The 25,621-nt window shown below is 39.3% G+C and overlaps 1 long non-coding RNA gene and 1 pseudogene across 3 annotated transcripts in view; one reads left to right on the top strand and one right to left on the bottom strand.

Moving 5' to 3' along the window:
• LOC102735636 (large ribosomal subunit protein eL6 pseudogene) overlaps positions 1-24,520 on the top strand; it is a 25,078-nt pseudogene extending 558 nt beyond the window's left edge.
• LOC115942859 (uncharacterized) overlaps positions 1-25,621 on the bottom strand; it is a 230,713-nt gene that overhangs the window by 197,729 nt on the left and 7,363 nt on the right. The window lies entirely within an intron of this gene.

Below are 25,621 nucleotides of genomic sequence, written 5' to 3'. Positions count from 1 at the left end.
TCAAAGCAGTTCCTCAGCTTCAGGGCTACCTCCACTCTGTGTTTTCTCTCACAAACGGAGTTTACCCTCACAAATTGGTGTTCTAAATTTCTTACAAAGAACGTAATTAAATAACTGATCCATTTCAAAAAAAATATATGGTTCATATTGAAAAAAATATCCATCAAGAGATAAAACATAATTCCAGCTCAAATGGGCAGAATTCTTAATATCAGAAATACCTTTAAGACAATTCATTTTGCTTTGCCTTGGAAGTCTCTTCTTTGGGTTGAGCTGTAGACTTCTGAGGAGACCTTGGTTGGCTTTGGAGAGAGGGAGAAGAAACACAGGGAGTCCCCTGCAGAACCTCACTTCCAGAAGAAGTGAGCTCCTGGGAAGTTGGTATGTCAGGCTCGAATATCTTCTAGATGTGGGCACAGAGTGGGGGCTCCAAATGGACACAGTGAGAGTAATAATGGTCCTGGCTGCCACTGACTCTTTCCTCACAGCAAACCACTGCACTTGCTTCTGTGCGTGTCACGCCTAAGGTGTCGCTCTGCACTTCTCTCAGCCTTTGCTTTCACACGTGTGCAATGGTCGTAATAATGCATATCTCTAAGGCCGTGGTGAAGCTGAAATGAGACTGCCAGTAACAACATGTGAGAAATGCACAAGCACCCCACAATTCTTATGTAGTTGTGATCCAAAGTCGGATGTTTTTCTCTTTTCTGGGTATCTTTCAGTAAATGAACTGGCCCTACCCAAATATAGAGAAGCCTTTTTTAAAAAAATATTTTATTTATTTATTTGACACAGAGAGAGAGAGAGCACAAGCAAAGGGATCAGGAGAGGGAGAAGCAGGCTCCCCACTGAGCAGGGAGCCCGATGTGGGGCTCGATCCCAGGACCCTGGGGTCATGACCTGAGCTGAAGACAGACACCCAACTGACTGAGCCACCGAGGTGCCCCATAGAGAAGCCTTTAGAATCACAAACAACCCAAATTCTAACGCTCTTTTTTTTTTTTATTTATTTGAGAGAGCGAGAATGAGAGAGAGTACATGAGAGGGGGGAGGGTCAGAGGGAGAAGCAGGCTTCCCGCCGAGCAGGGAGCCCGATGTGGGACTCGATCCTGGGACTCTAGGATCATGACCTGAGCCGAAGGCAGAATTCTAACGCTCTTTAAGGGAGGCCTATTTACAACCTGATTGAGCTTCTGATAAATATAATTGGCAGAACTATTAAACATGTTTTAGAGACTTGTAAGAAATTTTTCTGCAGTTGAGTAGGAGGATAGCTGGAGAGCCAGTGTCCCAGCTGTTTATCTGCAGAAGGACAGATACTGAGGGATTAATTCCCCAACTGTTCCCGGTGTTCCAAACGATATCGACCTTGTGTGTGCTGATGGCAGATGTCCTGCCCTCACTTCATGTGTAATACCTCGGTTAAGGTCCTTTTCTCAGAGAAAAGCAAACCACTGGCCCCATTCCAGACTAAGTCGGACCCTTCTGTTACACTCTCTCCTAGCATTTGGTATTTTCTTTCTTAGCACCTAGCATAATTGATGAATAACATTGATTTGTGTGATTCTTTGATTAATGTCTGCCTCCTCTGGAGTATAAGCTCATTAGGGTAGAAAGTGTGACTGTTGAACTCACCTTTGTATCAACCCAGAGCCTAGCCCAGGGTCTGGCATACGGAAGGACCCAAATATATATCTGGTGCTTTAATGAAGAGTGAAGACTCAAAGTCAAATACTCTGATACCAAAGCTAGGGTGTCATTTTACTACCAAAGAAATGGCCCTACGTAAGCATTATCTGGGGAGCCCAGAAAATACAGATTTCCAAGGCCTTGTTTTGACCCCGTAGAATTAGACATTCCCAGGGCCAAAAGAATCTGTATTTTCAAAGTGCAGCCTGTTTGTGGACTAGCACAGAACCGCTGCACTACACATACATATGCATCAGCTATAACCCCAATGTGCTTATAAATAGAGCATCCAGAGGCCTCGTATTTTCACTTCCTACTGTCTGCTCAACGCAGAAAGGAAAAGCCCTCCAACGAAGGGACGAATTGTCCTTGAAGTGGACGAATATCAAAAGCGGCTCCCCTTGTCTTCACACAGAACAGGCACTGCGTAATGCTTTGCGTTAACTGTGTGTCATATACATTTAAAAAAATGGAACTTTAAAACATATTGCTCAATGGAAGAAGCCAGTCTAAAAATGCTACATATTCTATGATTCCAAGTATATGACATTTTGCAAAAGGAAAAACTATGGAGATAGAAAAGTGACTTGTGGCTGCCAGGGCTGGTTGGGCAGGAGTGTTAATGATGAATAGATGGAGGTCAGGGGATTTTTAGGGTGGTGAGATTGTTCTGTTGGAAACCATAACAGTGGATACATGATACTGTGCATTTGTCAAAACCCAGAGAACTATACAAAACTAAGAGTGAGCCCTAATGGAAACTATGGAATATTGTTAATAATGTGTCAATATTGGCTCATTAATTGTAACAAAGGAACCACATTAAAGCAAGATGTTAACTTAGGAAATAATAAACGAAATGGGAGGGTGGGCATGGAGTGGGTATATGGAACTCTATGTGCTATCTGCTCAATTATTCTGTAAATCTAAAACTTTAAAAATTTTAAAACTTAAAAACCTAAAAAATGAAAATATACCCCCCCCAAAAAAATATATATATATACCAAAAAAAAATAAAAGTGACTGGGAATGGAGCACACATGACCTTCATACTTACTGATGCTCACTGTGTGGGGAGCACCAAACTAAGAATTCAAATACTTCATTTAGCCTGACAACACTGTTCGAAGTAGCTGATATCAGTATCGTCACATGCACTTAAGGGTGGAAGGAACCAAGAGTTAAGTGCAGTGAAGCCCTTGCCCAAATAGACGCAGCCAGCCAGTGCTCCCAGGTTCCAAACTCAGGTCCCAGCCTTGCCCAAAGCCCTCATGTATACTATACCACTATGGCAACCTGCTTCGATGTATTGCTTTTGCCCATTCACAAAATGATGTGTTATTACGAAGTTTAATCACCTATAAGCCAAAACAATTAGAATATTATAATGCAGAGTCAGATGAAAAGATTTTCACAATCAAGCATAAGCCAGGGATACCCACAGAGTAAAACAAACACTGCCCTCCAGGAGCATGGGGTGGAGGAAAGGTACAGGATGGATTCCGCACAAAATCATGTGTCAAATAAACCAATCATGGGACGTTGATGTATGAACTTAAATGACAATATTTTGCTTTAAAATGAAACTATTTTTAAAAGATTTATTTATTTTAGAAATTGGTGGGGGGCACAGGGTGGGGAACGGCAGAGGTAGAGAGAGAATCCCAAACAGGCTCCATGCTAAGCACTGAGGCTTATGTAGGGCTCAACCCCACGACCATGAGATCACAACCTGAGCCAAAATCAAGAGTCGGATGTTCAACCAACTGAGCCACCCAGGTACCCCTAAACTGTTTTTTAATAACAACACAATGACAGAAAGTCCAGAGAAAAGAGAGAGAGACTGAGAACCATCACAGCTAAAAGAGACTTTACGGGCCATATCAGCCTAATGCAATGGGTGATTCTCATACGGATCTTCATTCAAGCACATTAACTATGGAGAAACTAATAAACTCTGAACACAGATGGAACATTATATAACGCTAAGGAGTTAAGTTTTATTTTATATATGTAGCAATTTTATTAAAATTAGGGTTTTTTTTTTTTTTAAAAAAAGATCAAAACAAAGATAAACCCAACAGAGATTTGTTTCAAAACCATTTGAGGAGGGATGAGAGTGGGTACAGGTCAAATATTATGTCTGGAATTTGCTTCAAAACAATTTGAGGAGGGATGGAGCATGGGTATAGGTCAAATAAAATTGGCTGTGAACTGATAACTGTATAATTGTTGGAGCAGAGTGATGGGAACATGGGCTTCATTACACTATTCTCTCTCCCTCTGAATACATTTGAAATTTCCCATTATGAAAGGGTTGTTTTTTAAGTTTCTTACCCACCATGAGTTCTAGTGCTTATCTAACTGTGTGCATTGTCTTCCTTCAATAAATATAGATATGAGCATTAAATATAAAAACAATAATTGAAATTAAAACATAAGAGTACCCTATTCAAGCATTTTTGCTCTGATTGTTTTAGTAACTTCTGCCCTGCCGTTTCTGTTAATCTTTCTAGGAAACAGCCCACATCAATCTTCACTGCCTTTGTTGTCCCTCGGTTTTCTCATTACTCATTTCCTTCAAGCGCTTATGGCCAGCAAAGGGCATCCCTGGCAGAAGGAACGAGTCCAAGGGGTGCTGTTACCTGTTGATGTTTTTCCCCTCAGGCAGAGGCCAGATCAGACTCAGGGCTGTTTGCCGCTGCTCTGCAGACAGCAGCAGGGCCTCCTTCACCCCTGGGCAATGCCCACTGCCACAGACACCCATCCTTGGACTTGGGTGATCCAGAGCATCTGAAAAGCATCTGTATCGTCCCCCCTGAGTTTGGATTCGTTCTTCACTTGTAAAACCCAAGCAGGATGAATCCAAGGACTCCGAGTGATTTTTATAAGAGATGTATAAAGAAAAATGAGGTTCTACCGCCTTCCCAAACAGAGCAGGAACAGCCCTTGGCTAGCCACAGGAAGACATTAGGGGGTGTCGGGGCTGGTGCCAAAGAAGAAGAAAAACAGTGAAAATTCCATTCCCCAGCAATAAAAATATAAGTCAAAGTCATGAAGCACCTTCACGAAATTCAGCTTCAGAGGCTGGAACATTATTTTGTTGCAGAAATTTCTCGGACAGTAATGCTCTAGGCCTGTCCAGATATGGACAACCAGAGCACTTTGACTCCACACCATGGCCTTCATGGATTAAAAAATTTGGTTTTATGTTGCATATAATGCATATTAATAAATATGCAGCGGGCACCTGGCTGGCTCAGTCAGTTGAGCATCTGACTCTTGGTTTCGGCTCAGGTCATGATCTCAGGGTCATGGGATCAAGCACTACATAGGGCTCTGTGCTCAGCGGGGAGTCTGCTTGGGATTCTCTCCTCTGCCCTTCTCCCCACTTACAAACATGCTCGCTCTCTCTCTCTCTCAAATAAATAAATAAATAAATATTTAAAAATAAATAAATAAATATGCAGCACATTCTGTCTCCAGAGGTGGCAAGAGGTGTATGCCCTTACCTGTTAGCCTCTCTCCCCTTAAGGAGTCAGTCCCTTACTTGGAGGACAAAAAATTCCACAGACAAGTAAAATGAACATTTCAACTTTAGTTGATTTATTCAGCCAGTTGTTAAGGCATTCTTTTAAAACTCTTGTTATTTACTTCTGCAGTTTTGGCTTCTGGCATTCAAAATATTATAAATACCTGCATTCATAGGCCTTTCTACAAGTCTTTAAAGGTATCTGGGGAATTTCACTAAACCCAGGGATTTAAAATTCTAAAGGTCAGGAAGTGTACTACCGCATACTTAAACAATGACCCTGCAATAGTACAAAAGTGAAAGAAACATTGATTATGCAAATTGACAAGTACATGTTATCTACTATGCTGTTGCAAAATATTGAATTGAATTCCAGAAGGATAGGTTCTAGTCCCAGCCTGTCCACTCACAAACTATTTGATACTAAGTATCACAGTCTCATGAACCTCTATAAAATAAGGCACAGAGGGGCGCCCAGGTGGCTCAGTCATTAAGCGTCTGCCTTCGGCTCAGGTCATGGTCCCAGGGTCCTGGGATCGAGCCCCACATCGAGCTCCCTGCTCCGCGGGAAGCCTGCTTCTCCCTCTCCCACTCCCCCTGCTTGTGTTCCCTCTCTTGCTGTGTCTCTCTCTGTCAAATAAATAAAAAAATCTTAAAATAAAATGAAATAAGGGACAGATTAGATGAGTGTTGATGGTCATTCAAAAATCTCAGATTGAGTGAAATACTGATTACTCTAGTGACCCTTCAATTTACAACTGTTTGGTTTTCTCTGGGATGATAAGAATTTGAAACATGATAATAAGCCTCCAAGAGACTGCCTCCAACCAAAGCTCTAATATGCTGTGATACCAATATCACATATTGGTAGCTTTATCTGAAAACTGGCCATTTACACACTCCTTTCCTGAGGGTAGGTCCATCTGGAATAGCAAATTACAGATCAGACATGACTTAATGAATTTAGTATCAGAACATATGACATTGTGTTTTTGAAAACCTCTTCTTTCAAACTAGAATAGCTTGTTAGACTTCAGCCATTATAGAAATATATCAATGTAGATACTCAACATCAATCACGAGAGTCACAGTATTCTCTCTTCTGATGAATTCTAGAAAAATGCCTTTGATGCTCCTTTTCCATGTAGCCTCATGAGTCTACAACTACGACATTGCCTCACCTCTATTATAAATAACTAGATAATGATTTCTGTTACAGTATTTGTTTTCTCTTCCTTCTAGCAGGCATTCATAGTGCCTTGGACACATCCCTCGGCCCACCGGGTTTCAACACGGCTATGAAGGACAATTCTGTGCAAGCGACCAGTGTAGGGAAGCAGAATGTATCACCCCAAAATATGCCTCTTTGGCATAAGGATTATAGTAGGCTGGCTATTTTTAAAAAACTTAAGAGAAGCTCTGAAAACCAAAAGAAGTTATCCTTTTCTGAGAGACATTTATATTTATAAGGGAAATCTACTTGTAGGGGTATCTCCCTCATTGTACCAGGAAAAAAGAGGATGACTCTAAATCTCTAGAAACTGTTATCAATAAAGAAGGCATGGAATTTAAATCTGCATAACAACCCTAACTCTTGTTTATTACGTTTATTGTGTAACCTCCCATAACTGACTCAGAATCAGCTGTTCAATTAATTTTGAGTAAGTATTAACACCTCTCCTTACATTAACACTCCTTTTCTTTTTTTGAGAGGGGATGGGGGGGAGGGGCAGAGGGAGACAGAGAATCTCAAGCAGCCTCCATGTCTAGAGTAGAGTCCCATGTAGGGTTCAATTCACAACCCTGAGATCATGACCTGAGCCTAAATCAAGAGTTCAACACTTAACCGACTGAGCCACCCAGGTGCCCTACATTAATAGACTCTTAAGACTTATTGCTTAGAGATGATTTGGGGAATGAATAGGCATATGTCCTTGAAGTTAAACTTGCTTTTAAAATAAGGCAAAGACTTTTTGAATTAATACTTTTGAAACTTTTTGGAATTTACAATAACTACCTAAACATGAAAAGAGTAAATATATTTGTATTCATTAAATCCAAAAATAAATTTACATTTGTGAAACCAAAATTCTGTCAACAGTTCTTAAAATAATTTTATTTGTTATTGCTTCACTTTCATTTGATTTTTTTCTTAATGAAGTTTACCTTTAAACAAATGATTTTTTTTTTTACAAAATACTAATAGTGCCCTATATTTGCACAACAGTTTCAAGTATTAAAATGACTTTGACTTTATTTCTTTTAACTGAAGCTCAGAAAAAAACTTTGTTAGATAATGATAATACCCCATTTTAATGAGGAAACTGAGGCCACACTGCTAGTGAGTAACTATGTCCATCTTCAAATCTAGGTCTCCCCATTTTTCCACAGAAGACCTCCTGATGGCCAACAGACACATGAAAAGATGCTCAACATCACTCATCATCAGGGAAATGCAAATCAAAACTCCAGTGAGATACCACCTCACACAGGTCAGAATGGCTAAAATTAACAACACAGGAAACAACAGGTGTCAGTGAGGATGCAGAGAAAGGGAACCCTCTTATTCCAATGGTGGGAATGCAAACTGGTGCAGCCACTTTGGAAAACAGTATGAAGGTTTCTCAAAAAGTTAAAAAGTTGGTGGCGCCTGGATGGCTCAGTCATTAAGCGTCTGCCTTCGGCTCAGGTCATGATCCCAGAGTCCTGGGATCAAGCCCCGCATCGGGCTCCCTGGTCTGCGGGAAACCTGCTTCTCCCTCTCCCACTCCCCCTGCTTGTGTTCTCTCTCTCGCTGTGTATCTCTCTCTGTCAAATAAATAAAATCTTTTTTTTTTAAGATTTTATTTATTTATTTGAGAGAGAGAGAATGAGAGACAGAGAGCATGAGAGGGAGGAGGGTCAGAGGGAGAAGCAGACTCCCTGCCGAGCAGGGAGCCCGACGCAGGACTTGATCCCAGGACTCCGGGATCATGACCTGAGCCGAAGGCAGTCGCTTAACCAACTGAGCCACCCAGGCGCCCTAAACAAAATCTTAAAAAAAAAAAAAAAGTTAAAAAGTTAAACGCAGAACTACCCTATGGCCCAGCCATTGGCACTACTAGAGATCTACCCAAGGATACAAAAATACTGATTCTAAGGGACACATGCACCCCAATGTTTATAGCAGCACCATCAACAATAGCCAAATTATGGAAAGAGCCCAGATATCCATAGACTGATGAATGAATAAAGAAGATGTGGTATATATACACAATGGAATATTATTCAGCCATCAGAAAGAATGAAATCTTGCCATTTGTAACAACATGGATGGAGCTAGAGAGTATTATGCTAAGCGAAATAAGTCAGTCAGAAGAAGACAAATATCATGCATTTCATCCTTTAAGGATTAACATTTCCTTAAAGAATGCCTTAAAAATTACCTCAAGCATTCCACAGAGTGAAATAGAAGCAGTTTTTAGCAGGGGTATTCAATAAAAAATCAAAAAGTGGTCTCTCCTTCATGGTGAACAGAAACAAGTAGCCATACCAATTCATCAAGAAGAGTCACTGATCACCTCCAGACTCCAGGAAAGATGGTTTCATTGAGCATGCAAGGCAATTGCAGCAAGCTGGTAAAATATGAGAGCTTTAAGGGACTCATTTTGATTTATCAAATCAATGATCCATCAAGTCAAAAATCTCTCTAAAGTAGAATTTGACAAGATAGACTATAACAATTGGGTGGGACCTGTTCAGCTTTATTACATTAATGGCATTCTGCATTTAACCAATAGGCTAGTGCAAATCTTAAGAGGCATGCTGAAGCTCAGAAGGGAAGTGACTACTGATCAATAACATGATCTGATAGGGTGTTAATGCTGGAGTCCTAGACAAATGCCCCCTGCGGTTCCCTCTGGAGTTCCACCATGACTGGCTTCTATGTGATAACTTCGCTATGCTCCTGTCTTACTAGCAATTATATTTTGAGGAAGCAAATCCTTATCTCTCATAAAAAATGAAGCAGCAGCAAAATAATGAAAAAGGCATCATGACCAAAAAGACTGAAGGAGGGAAAACTGGCCCTAAAACTTTGGCTGAAATTGTATTGGTTGCTCACCTCCACCACCTTTAAGCCATTGATCAAGGCTTTCTTTTCCATGGTGTTGCAAGTAATTTGCAAGAAAAACTTATTCTTCATCCAGCATTGTTTTTATAAACCAATAGCAAAAAAAAAAATGAAAACAAAAACAAAAAAAAACCTCACTTTTCCAGGAATTCACCCCATTGCTCTCTTTTAACAATATACTAAATTAAAATAATAATAATACATTAAGTTATTTAAATATTTTAAAAGTTTGGCACTTAATTTTAAAACCTAATGAGTGGTGGTTCCTTTTCCCTTCCTGAACAATTTGATCACGAACCCAGTAAGTAGGGCACAGCAAAGTAGGAAAATAGGCCAGCAGGGTGTGGGTGTGGGGAGCTGAATGGCCCAGCTCAGGGTGCTAGGAACTGAAGGAAGTTTCCTTCCTACAGCTCTGTAGGAAAGCTATCCAGGGTGGTGGGTCAGAGCCTAGAAGAGTGAGGAGAGCATGCTGCTGGGCAGAGAGTAGCATGGATGATGGAAGCTTGGCTACATACAGGGGTGTGATCAAATAAGTAAACATATTCCATATAATTGGAGCTGGGTTCCTTACTGTTAGAGGAGATACAAATATAGAAATGGAAAAAAAATAGAACTCAATGGTGATGGATTGAAAGCAAAGGTATTGGTATGAATGTATGGATTTCAAACTGTCTAGATCAAGTAAGAAATAAATATATATGTGCATGTGTATTTATTATTATATATTCCTTAGTTTTGCCCTCTGAGTGTCTGGAAGTGACACCCCAATAACAATGAGCATCCAAATCTTGGCTTCTAAATACTCTTCTTACTAGAAGGAACAAGATTCCTTAGAATAATGACCAATACAAGGATGAGGCAGGGAAAGTTTGAGATGAGAATGTTTTATTGTGCTGGAAAGTAAAGAAACGCTCAAAGAATAATGGAGCAAAAGAATATAAAGACAATCAAAGTGGCTCCCACAACAATTTTAGCATCAAAATAAATAAAGATAGTAATGGATTTTAGTCCATTAAATAAAATAGTAGACCATGAGTCTATAAATACATAAACAAATAAGTGAGTAACTTGAAATTTGAAGAGGAATGAGGTGTTTTCATTGTCTTAAAGGACCTTAAGGGGCGCCTGGGGGGTTCAGTCGGTTAAGCGTCCAACTCTTGGATTTGGTTCAGGACATGATCTCAGGGTTGTGAGACGGAGCCCTGTGCAGACTCTGCACTCAGTGGGGAGTCTGCTTTTCTCTCTCTCTCTGCCCCTCCCCCCGCTCGTGTGCACTCTCTCTCTCTCTCTAAAATAAATACAAAAATCTAAAAAATAAAATAAAATAAAGTACCTCACCATGAATACTTCTCATTTACAAAGGAAAAAAGGGTAACTGCACTGTGAAGAAACCTGGCAGATACCACTTTAACCTAGTTATCAAAGTGCTCATCATCAGTAATCGCACAGGTCAAAATCCTGCACCTCAGACGAGCTGAAATCAGAAGACAGCAGCATCACGTGAGTGATATTCCTGCCAAAGCTGCATTCATTTTATCACAAGGTAAAATTAGACACATCCAAATTGAAGGACATTCCACAAAATAATTGGTCCATACGTAAAAGTGTCCAGTTTACGAGATTCAAGGAAAGACTGAAGACTTTCCTAAACCTGCAGAGGCTAAAGAGACAGGGCAGTAAAATGCAGTGCATTATTCTAAACTGGATCTTTCTACTATGAAGGACATTATTGGAACAACTGGGGAAAGCTTGCATGGGACTGAGGAATGGATGATAGTAATATATCAGTGTTAATCTCCTAATTTTGATGGTTCTGTCATAGGGCATCTTGGTTTGTTGTCTATTGAGGTATCCTGGGGTCCTAGGGTATCATGTTGGCAACTTGTTTCCAAATGTATTCGGGGGTCAAAAATTCTTTGTACTATTCTTCCAACTTCCCGTAATCTCATGATTGTTTCGAAAAAAGTTTAAAGCCTAATGAGTTGTTATAAATATTTGGTATATATTAATGAGGGTATGAAATACATAAAATAATTGATTTCCCACAAAATAAAACAAACATGTATAACCTGCAAAAGACCACCACACCTTAAATGATGTTCTTTTTCTAAGTCTTATCCTAAGTTTAGATTAAAACAAGCTGATTAAAACAAATCAAGAACAGATTCATTGACTGTATGATTTAAATAGTAAAGAGAATGGGGATGAATTAAACCAATTAAATTTTACTCAGTTATTACCTATTCCCCAACCCACACCTAAAAAGAAGTTAAAAATCATTCAATAGAACACAGTGATATTTAGCTTCACACTATTGCCAAATGAGATCTGTTAAAGTCCTTGTTTTTCCCTCTCTGGGTTATTTTCATACAGACTTGACTATGAAACGAGCTAGTCTCAACACCAAATCAAAAGGAAGAAGGAGAGAATTTTGGGGCTGAAAAAAATGCAACCCCTTTCCTTTGTACAAGATTTAAACATATATAATTTTTAAAAATTTGATCCTATAATTAAATTTCACGGTAGCATTTGCCTTATTATACTAGTGATTGATAACTGTTAAAAATAAAGTCACAGATTGTTATGCCAGCAAGTCCGAGATGGATGTTCCAGAATGGAGTTTCCTCTCCCAAATAGTCTTGAATACACTAATGTTATTTCGGCCCATATGTGATTACAGTTCATCATTTTTCAACTGATTTTTCTTAAGCAATTATAATTAACTGGCATGTGTCCATGTCTTTGTATCATGGGAGGCGGTGACACGCAACGAAAGGGGGAATAGGTAAGTCAGGAGCCGGCTCTGCCACAATTTAGCCATGACTTTGGACAAGTCACTAACCTAGTACGTTTCAATTTCAACTTCTATAAAATTAAAGAACCAAGAAAGACAAATTTCTAATGTTCCTCTGAACTTGTCTTATATCTTCTTCATTTGCGTTCAAGATATTGTCTTAATTAAATTGCAAATGACCAACTTTAACTTCTTTTTCATTTTCTCACAGTACCTCGTGTAGTTTTTTTTGTTTTGCCAGTGGGTTTTTTTTGTTTGTTTGTTTATCAGAGGGCCTCAGACTATCAAATTCTGATATTAATAAAATTATCGATATCTTGTCTTAAACTTGCAGAAACTTTTTACAAAATAGTGCAGAAACTGGAGCTCCTGGGTGGCTCAGTCGGTTAAGCGTCTGACTCTTGGTTTTGACTCAGGTCACGATCTCAGGGTTGTGAGATGGAGCCCTGCATCAGGCTCCACGCTCAGCATGGAACCTGCTTAAGCTTCTCTCTCTCCTTCTCCCTCTGCCCCTCCCCCACCCACTTGCGTGCTCTTGACCTCTCTCTCAAAAAAAAAAGTGCAGAAATTATCCACTATAAGCAAATGTGTTATTTTAGTGTTGTTTCAATTTAGAGTTCCAATTTTGCACCTGCTAAGAAAATGTATTTTTTGCGGGGAGTGATAAAAGCCTGCTAATTTTTGGCCATTTCTGTGTTTGTCTTCTGATATGCACACCTGAGGACCAACCCCAATAATATCAGTCATATTAAAAATTCAAGGTATTTAGAGGATACCAACGAATCAGTTAATACAGTCAAAATGTATTTACTGTGGAAGCAGTGAATAGAATCTATAAAATGTAACATATTTTTGCTACTTCAAAATACTCTTAAATTATTTTGTTTATTAAGGTTTTTCTTAGAAGTTAGTAATTTGGGATGCCTAGGTGGCTTTGCTGGTTAAGTGTCTTCGACTCAAGTGATGATCCCAGAATCCTGGGATCAGGTCCCGCATGGGGCTCCTTGCTCAGCAAGGAGCCTGCTTTGCCCCCTGCCTGCCGCTCCCCCTGCTTGTGCTCTCTCTCTCTCTCCCTCTGACAAATAAATAAATGAAATCTTTAAAAAAAAGACATTAATAATTTACTTCAAAATTAATTTTCTTAGAAATTAACAAATGAGCTATGAATGGGGTTATAACTATTTGAATTTTTAATGTTTCTTAAGGTATATAATTTATGTCCATTGTTTCATTATGTGAATTATTTGCAGAACACCTGCTTTCAACAATGTGGTAAAATGAATAGAAGGTTGCTAAGTAATATAATCTCTTCCTCATTAGTTAACTTTCTCAGAGACTGAATGATGAAAATGAAGAATTCTTGGTAACAGATAAAATAGTGCTTTTCTTTTCAATTAGGTAGGTATCTACTCTTCCATAGAGAACGCTCTTGATCCAAATGGATTTTTAAAAATCCAACAACCCATAAATCTCAAGAGCGTTGACACAGGCACAAACACACTGGAAACAGTCTAGTGACGAAGTTAATTTATATAAAGAATTTGTTTACATGCTAAATTAAGGCACAACAGTGTGAGACTTCTTCTCAGACAGTGTGGTTTTATAAAAAGGAAGACTCTTATGGAAATTCAAAGTGGTTCCCCAAGTCCAAATTTCATTTACATACTTCTATTTAAAAATTAAGATACAAAATCCTTACATCATTAAGAGAAAAATAACCCTCTTCCATTAACAGATGAAAGAACCATCATAAATAATTTTCTTTAAAGTACTTGAGAAATTTATTCCTATCAATTTATCTCAAAATTTAGTCAAAATATTCTTCAGAATGTCACAAGTTATATTAGCACACCAGACCAAACTCCTGTTCTCTAGAAGGTTAACTTCTAGTTACTTATCTGAATCCTAACTTCTATACTCAGCAAAACTACATACACTATTAATATACTGAATTTACTAAGATAAAATTCTCAAAGTTATGACAAATCAGATGTCATGAAAGATATTCACAAATATCAGTCGTCGTAATACAGATGGGTTAGGGACTGAACAGAATAAATAAATCAAGACACTAAAATCTAATGACACAAGATGGACTAATCTCTCAAATATGGGATTTCTTGTGTCCGAAAGTCTTGAAGAACTTTACAACTTGGATGCCAACATTTAGCATCAGACTCCAAGAGATTTAAGTAGAATTTTCATTTTTTCATGGAAAAATAATTAAGATACAGAATATTTAATGATGAATGCTCATACATTAAATTATCTATTACTGTAGAGCTCTTAAGGGGAGGGATAAAGGGAATAGATCCATTTTTTCCCTGTGACAATTCTGGAATATGAATTAACTGAAGAGTTTAAGGCAATTGGCAAAAGTTTAGACATTGTTAAATATTTGAAAGCCCTAGGAAACCACACAAATGTAGACAGAGCTTATAAACTCCAGAAACCATTTGCAAAAAGCAGGGAAGTCAGACCAGGAATGATTACAACAGCAAATTTGGCTTAGGAGCTCATTTCTGCCTTTTCATGTCTGTAACCACAGCAACAAGCATGGAACCCCCAGAACAGAAGAGGTGCTCTTTAAATATGAGTTGAATCAATAAATGAATGAGCCTCAATCTCAAACTGTTGTCTTTTTCTTTTGAAAAATCAGAACAGAACTTCTCATCCAGCGTCTGACTCAGCATTTGGCATTTCCCCTTCTGCTCATTCCTGAGTTTTGTGCTTTTCTGGACTTACATAAACTCCTCTGGACAGATGGAGTCCAGAGATATGACAATATGACAGAGAGATCTGCATTCCATCCTTTGATCATTTAGGGTAAAATTTGATTGTTTCAATTTCACTGTCCTTAGAGAACCTAATTTAAAACATTTGTAATCTTTGTCCTCTCCAAACCGACAGTTTTTAGTCAACACTTAATAAAATGTGTTAAAGATTCTGTTTTTACATGATTCATAATGCTAATGAATTCACCAATCCATTACCACACATCTTTCCGTAAATGTCAAACGAGATGTAGCTGACAGGGTCATGATCATTAAATGTAAGTTCATGGATGTACACATTTGTTCTTGATGGGAGTCATCTATGCCCAACTTTTGACTTTCTATGCTTCTATTACTTGAATGTCAAGAATTGTATACAATATTCCCATTACTCTGTCACTATATGTCAAAATTTCCAAGTATCTATGCATATTTTTATATATTTAAATGGATATCCTTTGTTACTTTGCAAAGGACCTTTTTCCAAAATATTGCTTTATTTTAACATTTTTCTGTATCTACCCTCATTTGGTGCTAATCATGTACGGTCTCTTGAGGTGGGCCTGAGATAAAGATCCTTACACAAGTGATTTACTGAGGGAGTATGTTTCAGAAGGAACTTGTACTGATGTGAAGGAAGCAGGACAGGGTGGGAATGAAGCAAAGCAAGGATGTGGTTACTGCTGAAGTCTAGGCTCAGCCTGGTCCTACAGGGAGTTTTCCAACAAGAGTAACACTGCAAAAATGATCCCACCTTGACACAAAGGAGCTAGTTGGGCAGCAGTAGCCATCAGCAGCTAACACAGCAGCAGGGAGGAGGGTACAGAGGCTGCCCAGAGGGTTTCTTTTCCGATACATAATTTTACAAAACAAAAACAGAACTTCCTACGGACTGATGGTCTACTTTTATTGTCTTAGTAATATACCTACAAATCATGTTTTCCATATGTAAGCGTTTTATGTGAAACAACAAAACTGCAGCTATTTGGTAACCCACCACTGGACAACTAAAGAGCTATGAAGCAGGTGAAAATAAAATGCTTAAGTGGTGCCTGTAAGAAAACCTTAAATTCCAAACACAGCCTCATCCTGGGAATTCAGTTCTGGAAATAGCATTCCATGAATGACGGCCACTAAGCAAATTCCAGGAGGTTACGCAACTTCCAAATTTTGAGGTCACAAATGGGGGTTATTTAGGAAATGTCTGTGACTCGTAAGTGAACAGCAGCTTCATCAGCACTGATGAGAGCTTCGCTTTCACCAGGGTAAGGTCTCCCTCCTGTAACGGCAAAGGGCCCACTTAAGCAGTGGCTCTTCCGAAGAAGCACAGTGAAGGAGGGGTTACTGATAGATGATCCTAGAGCAACTGGAGAACACAGGCTTTTGTTACTTCATTTAAACCTGTTCTCGAATGTCAGAGTGTGCCTTCATTTGTTCTTTCTATGCCCTTTACATTTAGTGTCTTGCAGGTTACATCATGCATCCTTCCCTGTTCATGTTTCCATGTCATAGATTGCTCGTTCTTCTTTCATGGGGATAACTATTAAAGAAGGAAGACAACCTCTCAGGTGGATTGAGTGGATGGGAGAATCAGAAATCTTTCCCTCTTGTGCTTGTTGGGTACATTTAGGACTGAGCCCATCATTTGGGGACAGTTAGGTTTGGGCATCAAGGCTACCCCCTGGTCTTCCTTGTAGCTTTGTCAATATGGGGTGATGGATGAGAGCAAAGGCTCTGGAAGGAGGCACATGCCAAACTTAAAGGGCTGCTGTGGCTCTTTCTATTTTCTTTGCTTGTGTACAGCTGCCCTGAGCTACAGGCAGTAAATGAAGGTAAAAAATAAAGCCGTATAGCTTTCAAAAAGGGAGAGGGGAACTACTGACCAATGCTAGCATACATCTAAGAATAAGAGCCTACAGAGCCTCCTATATGATCCTAAAGACATGGAAATATCCACATTTTACAGGAGAACATAGCCACCACTTTACCTATGAAGAAATGAGTACATGAGTCCTATGGGATAGCCACATAGGCTCATAATCCACAATCCACAATCTGCAGAGAGGCATCAAGTGTTTCAAAACAACACTTAGGGGAGGTTTTGAGGTCAGATAAAAGGTGTGCCCTCTTCATGAATCACAAAGGGTGGAGCTGGGGAAAGGTAAGTGCAGACTTGAGACTGGGTTTGGAAATTTTCTTCTGTAGGCCATCAGCAGCACCAGGGCACCACGCCAGGTTTGAAATTCATCCACTTCCTTATTTCAGAGTCCTCTACTTCAATCTGTCTAATCTGGAATCAAATTTATGACATATCTCCTCCATTTTATATAGTTTTATCTGGCCAAGCCTTGGCTATATTTGGGACAATATTAGAAAGTTCTTAGGTTTTTTTTTTTTTTAGCAATTCATGTGTCACTTTAGAAAAAGTCTATTTCCCACTCAACATTTGATAACAAATGAGGCACAGAGAGGTTAATGGCTTGTCTGATGTCACACAGCTATTTTGTGGGGAGTTGTAAATCATTGCATAATTTTTCTTCTCTTAATGATTAATTCCTCCTGGCAGGCTACATATTAAGCAATTATATTTTCCCTCTGAAGACTGCTTATCCCAGAAGCACTATATAATCCAGCAATACTAAACCACTTGTACCATGGTATTTCTTTCTTCTGAGTCTGTTTACACCATACCCTCTTCCTGGAAAGTTCCCCAACCTATCTCTATATCCATGTTCTACATCTCTACCTTTTAGGAAGCTTTCTGCAGTAACCCCAAGATGGGTTACGAACATCTCATCAATATCATACTGTATGATAACAACCTATTTATGTATATTTCCCTCCAACAAGAAGTGCATGTCTTAAATATCTTTATATCCATTAAATCTAGTACAGTGATTGACAAGAGTGTAGGTGTTTAATAAATTTGTATTGAATGAATGAATGAGCACATTAATGAATACAAATATGAGCAGTGAACAGAAAAAGCTTCTATGCAAGGTTATAGACAGTGTTTATAAGAGGAGCTAAGAAATGATGATAGCTTATTTAGATAACTAAGAAAGATGCAGGTTAAGTGCTATTTTTGCTTTCCTGCATAATGTAGTCTACAATTATGTCTGCTGCAGAAAAAAGTAGTTACCCTACTCTCAGGTTCTGTCTAGATCCTGAACAATCTGGAACCCAAAGTGCCCACCAAAGCTGCCCAGTACCTGGAACAGTACTTGATATGCAGTAATTGCTCATTGATGATTAATGGAGTATACAAACATCCAGAAGATTTAGGCTTATCACACAAAGTATTTTAGGGAGATAAGATTAGAATCACTAACTCTTTACCATCCCAGGAGTAGGAGCACAGAAGAAGGCTACAATCCAGCAGTTCCACCCCAAGGTAGATATCCAACAGAAATAAAAAATACATCTACACAAAAACGTGTACACAAATGATTACAGCAGCATTATTCATAAAGACAACAAGGATGAAGACAACCCAAATGTCCACCAACTGACAAATGGATAAACAAAATGTAGTACATCTATACAATGAAATTATTTGGCCATAAAAAGGAATGACGAACTGATACCTGCTACCACATGGGTGAACCTTGAAAACTATGCTAAGTGAAAGAAGCCAGTTACAAAAGACCACATATTATATGATTCCATTCACACGGTATTTCCAGAACAAGGAAATCTATAAAGACAGAAAGTAGATTAGCAGCTGCTTATGGCTGGTGGGGGTGGAGGGTGACAGCTAAAAGATATGAGGTTTTCTTTTAGAGGTGATGAAAATGTGCGAAGACTGTGATAATGGTTGCACCTATCTATGACTATTCTAATAACCACTGAACTGTACACTTTAACTGGTGAATTGTATCATATGTGAATTATACCTCAATAAAGCTGTTAAAAAATGACAAAGAGAGAGAGAGAGAAGGTTGAAAACATCTCAGATTAAAGGCTGCCCATCAGAATCCTCCCGTGTGTTAACAAGATTCATTTCAGGTATTTGCTGAAGATGGCCCAGTCTGTGCCCTCATTTCTACCTTGTCCATTTCCAAGGCCCCAACCCCAGTCTAGTAACACCTGTTTTAGCCAACTATCACATTGTGAAGTGTTCTTTCTTGTGTGTGTGTGTGTGTGTGTGTGTGTGTGTGTGTGTGTATAATAACCAGCTGAACCAGATAAAAAGTCCTTGTCCAAGCCACATCCATAGTTTCAATACCAAACTGGCATTTACTGAATGCCCATTACGTACCAAGCACTCAGCATATGTCATTTTTAAGGCTCACTATAACCCCAGGAAGTAGGCTGCATTGATTCATTTTATGGAGGAAGACCTGAGAGCAGCATGGTATCACTATGTGGGAACTGACAGACCCAGGTTTAAGATAATGTGTGTGATTCACAGTATCTGTGCTCTATTCACAATCTGTGTCCTCAAAGTCTTGCATGGAACAGAAATAAAACCAGTACAAGAGAGGTAATAAAGGAGAGTATGGAATGTCTGATAAAGACAAATAACCTGATTGGTGTTCCAGAGTGAAATGGTGATGTGAGGATTCTGTTGTAAAAGCCTGCCCTAATGAATGGCCTGGACAATGACGAAGAGTTCTTCTGGGTCTGGGACTCCTCAAGAGCTGTCTATTTGAAGAGGGAGCTTTTACATCTTGTTCTAGCTGAGCAAGCAACAGCATACTCTCAAGTCAGTTCCTTTTGTGGAAGACCTATGCTCTCGTTCCTAATTCTGGATGACAGTGCTATTCCAGCAAGACTGGGTGCATCTCTAAAGCCATAGTAACTTCATGTTAAAATACCAGCTTGCGAGAGTGGAGTGGTCACTGGAGATGCCTGATGGTCTGTTCTGAGCAGTGGCCAGCAGCCCTATGGAGCCACGGACCACTTACCCCTGAGACGGACTAGAGAACAGCACAGAGCAGAGGGGGAGTCCAAGTCAAACACAGTAGGACAGACTCACTGAGCCACCAAGAGTGTCATCGGTATCCACGGCAATCTCAGCAGCAGCAAATACCTGTGGTGGCTTTCCAGGAGGAACTGAGACAGGCATTCTTGGGTGAGACACCAAGAGGTGCTTAAAGCAGGATTGGAACATCCAGGGAGCTGACTTCCAAGTGAAAAACTGGCTGACAATGTATCAATGTATTTGAATCAGCTGACAATGCCATAAAAATATTACCCATGGAAAATAAATAAATAAGTAAATAAAATATCAGACTGCTTATGTCTTACATGATGTACATTGGTATGTAAACGTCAGAGGCACCTCTTAAGTTTCATTCCTTAATCCACATCCTGTTATTTTGATGTGAGGATGTGTGAGGATGCCCTTTTTCCTGTTGCTTCTCTGTCACACTCCTCTCTCTTCTTCTTGGTGCACCTTTACCGAGACCTTGTCCTCCATCCACTCTTCTTTGGCAATCTTGAAAGTACACGGGCCAATTTCTTGTCATGGGATCCTTCATGAAATGCAAGCTCCTTCTTGCTTGTACTCTTCTAGAATACTAAGTTCAGGTCTGATAAATCAAATCCAGCTTTGCTACCACCTACACGGCAGGGGGATGTTCGCTTTCCCATCTTCCCTTCTACTCCAAAGTCAGGAACTTCCAACTCGCAGAATGTAAGAAAAGACTCCCTCCACAAGTCAGAGTAAGCACATAGACTGGAATATTAAAAGACTGACATAAGGACACACAGAAAATGAAGCAGGGATCTCTGGAAGCTGAAGTTGGCACAGATTCACCAGGAAATGCATGCCAGACTAACCTCTATTAGATAAGTGTGGCCAGCATGGCACTTTTGGACTCTTACAGAGCATATGACTAAGACTCATGTGACACTTTTATGGACAAACTCTATTGGGGTAGATAAGAACCTAATTGGATATAATCAAACCTGGCTGGACAATCATAATAAAAACATTATAACTATGGGTACTTTGTAGCTTTGTCTTTACAAACTTACATCAAGATGCCCAAGGCGAGGGTGCCTGGGTGGCTCAGCTGGTTAAGCAACTGCCTTCGGCTCAGGTCATGATCCTGGAGTCCCGGGATCGAGTCCCGCATTGGGCTCCCTGTTCAGCAGGGAGTCTGCTTCTCCCTCTGACCCCTCCCCCCTCTCATGCTCTCTCTATCTCATTCTCTCTCTCAAATAAATAAATAAAATCTTGAAGAAAAAAAAAAAAAAAGATGCCCAAGGCGAGCATATCAAATTTGGGGGTGACTGCAAAGAATACTGCACATGAAGTATGACTTTAAAATTATCTCAGTAGAGTGGATAATAGTAACATAATGTTATCAAAATAATTCTTAAGTTGGTTATATTCTATATGTCAAGTTAACAAATGGTTATATATATATATATATAATGATAAAATACACTTCAGTTTGTTTGTATTCCTCAAAAAAAATGTCCCATAGAAATCATGCAACATTTGCATTCTCATCACCACCACCTAGACCCACACTGTCCACAATGGTACCCACCAGCTACCTGTGGCTCCTGAGCACTTGAAATGTGTATGCTCTGAATTGAGATGTGGTAAGTACACTATCCACACCAAACTTCGAAGACAAAATATAAAACAGGATGTCAAATATCTCCTTAATACCTTTTATACTGATTGCATGTTGAAATGATAATATTTTGCATAAATCAAGTAACAGAAAATATATTATTAAAATTAAGTTCACTTGTATCTTTTTCCTTTTTTTAATATGGCCACAGAAGAGTTTACAATTATCTATGTAGTTTGCATTATATTTCTACTGACTAATTTAGACCAGCATGGCAAATTTCATTGTGCCCTTTTCCTGGTTTGTGTTAGTCACCCAAAAAGCCCTAGATTCCTAGCTCATCCCTCATCATCCATCAGCCTTGAATATCCCCCAATTTCCACGAATCCTGAATCTTTTTCACCGTACCTCATGGAACCTGTGGCCCATCATTAGCCAAGTTCCCCTATCCCTCAGCTCTTCTCTGCATATTTCCTTCCCCTATTTGCTCTAACTCAGTGGTTCTAAAACATGTCTGTGCATTAGAATCATGTTGGGAATTTTAAATAAATCAATGCCCAGGCCTCATTTTCAGAATGTACCGTCAGAATCTCTGCTGTAGGGATAAAGCTTCTGAATGCTTCAGTAGCTCACCCAAGTGATCCTAATGTGCAGTTGGGATTCAGAACCACCCATTAAGCCAGTGTCAATGTCCCACCTACTCCAACTCCACATCCATGCTAGTGAACATGGCTGGCGAAAAACACACAGCATGCTGACTGCTCTCTATGAAGACTGACCTAAAGTGGATTTAAGCTGTCCGGCAATCCTACCATTTTCCCTTGTCCATGCACTACGTTTCTCTCCTGAGAGAAATATTCTTCCCCTCCATCCTCATGCTCAGCCCATGACATTGCTGTCTAGTTAAGTGAAAATGTGGAAGAAATTAGTAACAACCTTCCACAAATTCCCTCCATTGCATCTACCCACCTGCCTGCCTGTCTGTCCATATATATTCTTTCCCCATTGCTATCGCTTTCCCCATTACTATAACTCAGGCTGTCCAACAGAACGTTCTGTGATGATCAAAATATTCTGTTGGCGCTATCCAGTAACGTGATCACTAGCCACCAAGGGGATCTGGCAACTATAGCCTATAGGCCACAGTTCAGAAAATCAGATGTTAGGTTGGAGAAGAAAAAGGAGGCCTAAGGAAACACTGAATAGGTGTTTTAAAACTTCTGAAGGGGTGTCCTGTGGATGAAAGTGGAGTCACTCTCTGCATTTAGCTTTACTCTACATGGCAGAATTAGGGGTAAAAACCAGAAGTAAAGAGAAGGTAAATTTTATTTTTTAAATTTATTTATTTATTTATTATTGATGTATAATTAACATACAGCATTCTATTAGTTTCAGGTGTACAGCATAAAGGTTTAACATTTCTATACCTTTCTCAGTGCTCATCACGATAAATGTACTCTTAATCCCCTTTATCTTTTTTACCCATCCCTCACACACCTCCCCTCTGGCAACCATCAGTTTGTTCTCTGTATTTGAGAGTCTTCTCTACTTCTTTATCCATTCATCTATAGATGGACACTTGGGTGGTTTTCATATTTTGGCTATTACAAATAATGCTGCATAAACATAAGGGTGCACATAGCTTTTTGAATTACTGTTTTCATTTCCTTTGGGTAAATACCCAGTAGTGTGATTTTTGGATTGTAGGGTAGTTCTATTTTTAGTTTTTTGAGGAACCTCCATACTGTTGTCCACACTGCACCAATTTACATTCTCACCAACAGTGCACGAGGGTTCCTTTTTCTCTATATCCTTGTCAACACTTATTTCTCTTTTTCATTTTGGCTATTCTGACAGGTATAAGGTGATATCTCATTGTGGTTTTGATCTGCATTTCCCTGATGAGTAGTGATGTTGAGCATCTTTTCATGTGTCTACCGGCCATCGGTATGTCTTCTTTGAAAAAATGTCTATTCAGGTTCTCTGCCCATTTTTAATTGGATTATTTGTGCTTTTTGTGTTGAGCTGTATAAGATCCTTATATATTTTGGATATTAATCCCTTATTGGATATATAATTTGCAATATCTTCTCTCATTCTGTAGGTTGCCTTGTGATTTTGTTGATGGTTTCCTTCACTGTGCACATTTTATTTTGGTGTAATCCCAACAGTTTATTTTTGCTTTTGTTTCCCTTGCCTGAGGAGACAGATCTAGAAAAATGTTTCTACTGCCAATGTCAAAAAAATTATTGCCTATGTTTTCTTCTAGGATTTATATGGTTTCAAGTCTCACATTTAGGTCTTTAATCCACTCTGAGTTTATTTTTGTGCATGCTGTAAGAAAGTTGTCCAGTTTCATTCTTTCGTATGTAGCTTCTAGTTTTCCCAGTACCATTTGTTGAAGAAACTGTCTTTTCCCCATTGTAGATTCTTGCCTCCTTTGTCACAGAAAAGGTAACTTTTAGCTCGATATAACAACAAAAACATTCTAGTGAAATTTTTATGTTTCTGGAAGATAGCTCCTAACAACAGGAAATAAGAAAGCAGACACCAAATAACTGTCTCAAGAATATTGCAGGTGAGAGACCTGCATTCGTGGGAGGATCAAACAGGTGATTTCCAAGTTGGGTTCCAACTCCCAAGTTTTTAGAAAGATAAGCCAAGTTTAGATGAGGAAAAATACCACAACTTCATAAAGTATGGCTGGCCTCTGTGCCCCACTGTTTTTATGACTCAGGTCTGGTGATATGTCCAGACAAGATGAAATGAGCATGCGAATCAGGGGGAGTAGGGCCAAGCTTTGCCCATAAAGAGTCAGAGGACTGGATGCAAGTCACCCCACTTCTCTGGGTTGCCAATGAGTCCTCATCATAGAAAGGCTTGGCCTACATGAGCACGACATCTGCTTCAGTTCTAAACACTGTAATTCTGTGTTCTTTTTCAACTCACAGGAACTGGAAAAGAGCTGGAGATGAATGGGTGGAGGCGGTCACAGGATATTACAAGATGGGTGGGGGAGCACCTGGCATATTCGGAGTAAAGGAAAACCATGTTAAATCAGATTCTCCCTCACCAGAGAAATGAAAGATAAGGTTCCTCAGGGCCAGCCATCCAACATCTTCTCTTCATCAAGTGTGTGGAAGGTGAGAGCTCCAAGCTTGAAAAATCAGGATGAAATTGCTACTTACACACAGAACTGCTTCTCAATCCCAAGGGATGGATAAAGCCCCAGGTTGTGCTGTGTTTTGGTTCATGGACACTAAAGGTTACACTGAATGATTAACCTGAAGACTAATTCCAAAAAGAAGTATGCCTAATGAGGGAAGGCACATCATGTGCATGCTCGAGCTCCTTGGTCTTGGCTGAAAAAATATCTCTTGTGCATGTTGTCTAGGTGTTGAATTATTGAGACTAATATTGACAGTATTAAAGACTTGAGTTACTCCAACTGTTTCTAATATCTTGGTCTACCTTTTTCTAGATATCACCCACATATGCCTGTTGGAGTTGTTTAGAGATTTTGGTGGGAAAGCACCAAACAATGTTGATAGAATCTGAGGAAAAAAAGAAAAACATTTCCCAGTAGCTCCCGAAGAGTTGAGGCTAAAATGCTACAATGGAGTTTCAGCAAATCTATGACTTGTTTTCTTATATAGGCCAAAATTAGTACTGAATTTGAAATTTTCTAAGACTTAAGCCACGGTTAATGATAGGGCTCTAGAATCATCTAAAAACCAAGACGTGTTTTCACCATTTTCCCTGTTGATTTCCATCTTATTTTATTCTTCCTCTCCAAAAGGCGATGGCCTGCCTTGTTCCCTTTTCTATTCAGTATAAATCTCTTACCAGGCTTCACAAACTCACCGGAACAAGGTGGTTATTGGGCCCTTAGCTCTGTGAAGTTTAGGTAACAGAATCTGTTTTCACTCGATCATTGGAAAATAGAAATGACAACATTCCTTTTTAGATAGGGCTCCCTAAACCTTTTCTTTTTCTTTTTGGTACAATAACAAGGGCTGACAGCGCCTCTTGATACCATTTGCAGTAAATGAATTTTTCAATAAAGACTAACAGAGAAAAACTATGGGAATTTAGAGGTGGTTTTCTTTCTTTCTTTTTCTCTTTTTTGACTCAGAGTTATAATTTCTCATGTCTTTACTTTCTATGTATTCTTTATGAGAAATT

This window comes from Leptonychotes weddellii, chromosome 1 (genome assembly GCF_054177405.1).
Source record: "Leptonychotes weddellii isolate Sample4059 chromosome 1, ASM5417740v2, whole genome shotgun sequence".
NCBI lineage: Eukaryota > Metazoa > Chordata > Mammalia > Carnivora > Phocidae > Leptonychotes > Leptonychotes weddellii.
This window is presented reverse-complemented; position numbering and strand designations above follow the sequence as displayed.